Genomic DNA, 6,148 nt, shown 5'->3' with positions numbered 1-6,148 from the left:
CCTCCCCGAGCCTGCGTGCGCGTCACTCTTCCCCCTTTTTTTATTTCAACCGAATCTCGACGACAGGTTCGGTCGTTCGATATTTTATTCGCGTCGTAACCGGACCGATGATACCATCGAAATCAATGAAATCCGGCTGCATCCTGGTTAATTAATCGTTCTCGAGATTCGAATCCTCTTTAGAGAATGAACAACCGTGTTTGAAACAACCGTTCTTCGAAACGAGGTTCGCGGCAGGAAGGTAGGAAGACGGGCCTCCCGTCTCGTTCCCCTCTCATGATTCACCGATAAATCAATCCGCACATCTCTCCCCGACCCCTCGATACATATATACATATATACTGTGTCTTAGTTATCTCGTAGACGCGGGTGGTCTCGTAGGATCGAAACGATCGAGCATCGGTGGAAGCCCGACACGGCCGGAAGTTGGGAAGCGCCGCATACGAAATCGCGCACGACACTGAACCGCCAGGACGTCTAGCGCCCGAGGTGAGCCTCTCGCGGATTCGCGGGCTCACGTGTGAAATTCTTGCGCATGCACCGACGCCTTCTCCCTTCCAATTTCCCCTCTTTCCTTTCCTTTTCCTTTCCACCGCCGTTTCTCCTCCTTTCGACAACCCTCTCTCCCTCCCTCTCTCTCTCGCCCGGTCAAACATCCCTCCGTCCCTTTCCGCCAACCGACCACCCCCGCTTATCTCTTATCGCCAACTCTGTCGCTGTTCTTTTCTCCCCCAAGACTATTGTCCTCTCCCTCCCTTTCGCTCCTCTCCACCTCTCCTCCTCCTCCTTTCTACCCTCCTTGGCTGGATAAGCTCCTCCGGATGGCATCATGCGAGCGACAAGTATCTAGTGTTAGTCCAGCTTGGCACGGAACTTTGCCGAGTATTTCGCCAGTAAGTAAATTCGAGTGGATCGACGAGGGAGGGGAGGGGGTGGAGGGCTCGATAAACATCGGGGATAAATGTCGCGGAAGGTTTCTTCCTAGCGAGGATGATGATTTTCGATTTTTGATTATATATATTTTAAATCGGATATAATTCTCTTGATTAAATTTTTCCTTCACGCGCATCCATTTCGTAACCATTTTGAAATTCTTTTTCACATCTCTCTCGAAATATCATTTAACGCGAAATGCACGTGTAATCTCGGCGCATAATATTTCTTATTATTCCTCCGTTTCTCTTTTAAAAGGCTCGACCTATTTACCGCGATTGAAGAAGAGAAAAAAAAGAAAAGAAAAAGGATCAATAAAGAAAATCTCTCTTATTCACCAGAGAGCCGTCATTTGTGTCTCTAATTATTTCCATATACGTGTTTCAAATTTCATTGTACAGTTATAGTTCGTTGTATAAATCAATCGCGAGGGAAAGATTTTTCAAAGAACGATCGATATCGAAAAATCAAAATTTCATCCCGTTCTTCTCTTTCCCTCATTTCAACAACCCTCGCCGCGTTTCATCCCCGTTTATACACCACGATGGATTCACCTTTAACGGCCTTTAAATAATAACCGGTTAATACCAGTCTGATAAAATGGATCGTCACCTAAACAAGGAAATTGCGAGCGCGATATTGCCACACTTTCCTCCAACCAGGCCGTTTCCGACTTTTTCCCTTCCCCCATAAACTTTCCGTTTTCACACCGGTCCGCCCCGTACCGCGTCGTTCTCCCTCCTTTCGCATTATCATCCGCGTTTTACTCTCCAACGAGGGTCCAAACGAGAGAGAGAGGCGCGACGAAGTGTGGCCATATTTGCGGCCGGGATGAGATCCTATCTACGTCTCCGTTTATAAACTCGTTTAATAAACTCGATCGTAAAAATCTTAAATTAATCCTGTGCATTCGTCTCCTCGAATCCCGTTATCCGAAAACCGTGCTTCTCGAAACCGTGTTTCGTTCGAACGTTCATACGTCGGTGCAAGTTGTACGTCGTTACAGCAGAATTTGTTTATCCGGGCGCACGGATGGAGAAGAATGCGCTGCTGCATCCTCGTCGTTATCCCATCTCGTTACCATTATCCAGCATCCGTTCGTACGGATCGCTTCGATCGTTTTTTATTTTTCTTTTTTTCTTTTTTACGCACGATGATCCCTCTTTTCGAGAACGAAAGAGGACTTGTGGGATACCTGTTGAAGATCGGTTTTCTCTTCTATTCTCGCATCGTCGATCTTCGTGGAACGCACGAACACTCTCGATCGATTAAATCACCACTGGCAAATGGTACGCGAGTAGATAGGGAGGAGGAGGGTGGGGTTTTCTTTTCTTTTTTAAAAAACGATATCGTTTCAAAAATACGAATCGATTTCTTCTCTCCGCTTTCTTTCCTCCCTTCCTCCCTTCGCGTCCTCTTAAACGTTCGCGTCACGTTCGCACCACGATGCGGGGGAGGAGACGAGCACAGAGTGCAGTTGGAGAGATAGGGAAACGATAGAGGCAAAGAATAGGAGCGGACAGATTGATCGACCGTGTCTGGATCTCCGCCGTGTCGAGATGGTGGGGATGGAACGATAAGGGTGGATGGATTTCAGGAGGAACGACGATCGAGACCCCACGAAAGCGGAAGTACTTTGGGCCGATCGTTGTTGGGGGATACCCTCTAGGCTGCGAACGATCTTTGCATCTTTGCGCAAGGAGAAACGTCTCCGTGTCTTCCGCCGCTGATTGCTCCCTGCGAAATACGACTCGAGTCACTTTCGTTTCCCCCTCGTTCGTTTCCTCTTCTCGTATACGTTATAGCGAATCGTTTCGAGCAACGAAATTAAACCTTATTCAAGATTTAAGAAGAAGCGGAATCGGCCGATCAATTTTGTCATCTCTGACAGACACCGGATTTATCCGATTCTTTTAATTGGAAATAGCCATTTGGTGAGAAATATCACCACGATGACCCGATGAACTTTTCCCGTCGATTGAACGCATATACGGATGGAAATACAATTTTATTTTCAGATATTCGGGGGAATAATTTAAAAAGTATTCGTCGTGTTGCGTGCACGCGATTACATGCGCGGGGTTTTTTTTTCGTATCGCAACGTTGAGAAAGTAGCTCGTAGCGAGAACAATAACGGGCGGATTAATTCGTGGCTCGACCCCTCGAATTCGAGGAAATCCGAGCCGAGCCATCCGTGGACTCGAGGGTTGCTATCATTAACGAGGGTGGGAAAAAATGGCGTTCATTGTTCACCGAGAGAAACGAGAGACGGCCTTTGGACGGCGATGGTGTCCCGATGTCTCGTAAAACGCGATTTTATTCGAGGTTGAACAAATTGAAACATAAGCCGCTCGTAAGTCGGCCGGCCCCCTATCCTCCGGGTTTCTTTCCTTGCGCCACCCTCCCGCGTCTCGCAATACGCGCCCACTATTCGTCTTTTCTACCGTGAATTCCTCGGATCTTTTTATTACATCCCGCGAACAAGGCCGGGGACCAAGGTTGCGGGCATTCACGTCGGGTTATACGTACCAACCTCCACCCCTTCTTCTCTCCAATGCTATATCGGGGCCGAATTTATCTCTCTATCGGACTCCTCCGTGGCCATCTTGTTGCATAAAAATTTATCTGCCGAGTCGAACGGGCAGGGATATATGATATCGTTGAAAATCGTATCCCCCCTTGCCTGTTTATCGCCGACCTCCCCTCTCCGTTTCATCCCACGGAATTAAAACGTAACGCGAGACGCGTGCGTATTTCGCGTGGAGGGATACGAAAATTGAGAAGGAATCGAGAGGAAGGGGAAGGGAAGAGAGGGTAGCGAAACGGGATCGTAAAAAAATAAATGCCGTGGTTGGGGAAAAATAGAAAATTTTCAAATGAAAAACAACGGAAGCAGCTGCCGTCCGCGGTAACGCTGAATGGAGAAACTCGAAAACATAGAATTAGGGAAGATGGCGGTCGATGGCGAAGTCTCGGCCCACAATTAAGAAGAGACGGGGCTCCTGTGAATTAAAAGCGTCAGCTCGCTAAAAGATCAAGAATTCTCTTCTTTCCCCCCGTCCTTATTTTTATCCCAGCCACCTTCTCTCTCTCTCTCTCTCTCTCTCTCTTTCTTTCCTGAAAAGTTCGAGTATCCACGTGTTCGTAACGCCATAACGTGCGCTATCCGAATCATGGATGGACGAAGGGCGAAGGGGTAGAGAAAGGAAAGAGGAAATATCGGAGAGAAAGATGAAAATCGAAAAGGAACGAATGGGAGGAGGGGAATGGGGAGAAAGTGAAAAGGCGAAACGAAGGAGCGGAAACTCGAGAAAGGGGTAGAAGTATAGAGGGTATTCTGATTCCGATTCTCCTTTTCCTTCCACATTCCTCCCGGATTGAACAGGCCTTTATGATGGGATACCGCTTTATGGCACAGCTTCGCCGCTATTATGCGTGCATCGGCCGATCGAGGGGCAGGAAAAAGGGGGAGGTACGGTATGATTTTCGGTACCTCGATGGAACAGAGAGAGAGAGGAGGAGGAGGAGGAGGAGGAAGACTAGGGAGGGTGGCGCTTTGGAGCATTGTGAGGATAATGAAGCCAAGGCGAGATTTCTCCCTTTTCAACTGGCGCCCCCAAACGATATCTCGAATGACTGATTGCGAGATTCCTTTTGGATCTGAGGGTACCGCGTACGTGCGTCACGATCAATCGGGTACACCGCGAAGAGGAATCGTAACCCCTTTTCCAACACCGATCCTATTATTTCGACTTTCGTCGAATCCGTCAGAATCGTGCAATTAATATCGAATACGCTAATAATCGTACGATAACGAACGAGGATCGAATATTAATCGAGAGGATCTCTCGACGAGGTAGGAATACGCGGGGAAAGGTAAAATTGGTAATATTCGTAACCTGTTGATCGTTACATAAAACTGGAAAACGTATATATACGGATGTCGTATGTGAAACGGGTGTTGCCGTTGACCTTCGTGACCGGAACATTCGACGCTGATTAACCGAACAATCTTAATTAACCGACGGCACGCGGGGCTTGTCAATGGGCTAGAAAACCTGTATTTTCAATGTAATTCGAGAACGGCGAACAATGGGCCAATTAAATATTCGTTTAACGTGATCTTGCCGCATTTAAAATCTACCAACGGGGCAACGGGTGTTTCCGTTTCCAGCGATACAAAACGTATCCGCGTGGAATTTTAAAACAATGCAAACCTCTCGAGGGAACGTTTTATTACCGCGAAATCGAATCGAAATTATCGGCCGTCGAGATCGGGTTTGGAGAATTTATGGAAAGGGAAACCGAATTTTTCACTCGCATAATTGAAAATTTCGCAAAATCGGTTACTTCGATTTTAGACTCGTTTACGATTATTTTCGACGATGTGTCGAAAATTCGAACAGCTTCGTCCCCCTTTTCATTCGTTCGTTCCCTTCGAGATATTAGGCCGGTTAACGAGCGGCGACACGATCGAGAATCGGGCGTTGCATGCAGGTAAACCGTTGAATAGGTGGGAAACCGTAGGCCTTCGATTATAGGCCGACGACGGGAAGAAAAAGAAGAGCCGTCCGAAACGTCGGCCGACTTATTACGCGTGTTGCGGGCTACAGTTTCACCTATCGCCGGCCGTACACTCTCGCATATTTTAAGCCGGCCATTTTTCAGCATTTGCGCTATACGTCTACGTCGAATTTGCATGAACCAACGATTCCAGCCTTGTTCCGTGAAAACTTTCGGTGTTTCTACGTGGGAGGGTCGTTCTCGAGAATCGAGGAAGCCCCCCTCCATCTCCGTCCCGCGAGTGATTGACCGTCCTTTCGCCCCGGGATCATAATCTCTCTAACACCGTCACCTCCTCCCGCCCAACCGACTCTCTTCCCCACCTCCTCTTATATTTTCGTGTATACCGTGTTCCTGGCCAGCGGACCGGCTCGGTATAAATTAGTAGCTTAAATATCTTCCTTATTTTTCACCGAAGGAAATATGTTTCGTGGGAAATATGCTAACTGGAGCGCGTCCAATACACGAAGTCGATGTTTCACGGGCTTTGCACGGAAGATTTTTAAGGATTTCGCCGTTTTCCTCCCTTCCTTATATACGGTTAATAACGTCTAATAGCGACTCATATTTCTATAAGAGAAATTTTATTATTTTATTTACGTTCTTTCGATATTTTTTATTTGGGAGGGAGAGCAGCAGGGGGTTGAAAAAT

At 47.4% G+C, this 6,148-nt stretch overlaps 1 protein-coding gene across 1 annotated transcript in view; it reads right to left on the bottom strand.

Annotated features, from left to right (window-relative positions):
• Positions 1-6,148, bottom strand: part of LOC102678805 (zeta-sarcoglycan) — a 233,010-nt gene that overhangs the window by 206,481 nt on the left and 20,381 nt on the right. The window lies entirely within an intron of this gene.

Source organism: Apis dorsata, unplaced genomic scaffold (assembly GCF_000469605.1).
Source record: "Apis dorsata unplaced genomic scaffold, Apis dorsata 1.3 scaffold_217, whole genome shotgun sequence".
Classification (NCBI taxonomy): Eukaryota; Metazoa; Arthropoda; class Insecta; order Hymenoptera; family Apidae; genus Apis; species Apis dorsata.
Note: the sequence above shows the minus strand (reverse complement) of the source record. Positions and strands in the feature narration are given on the sequence as shown.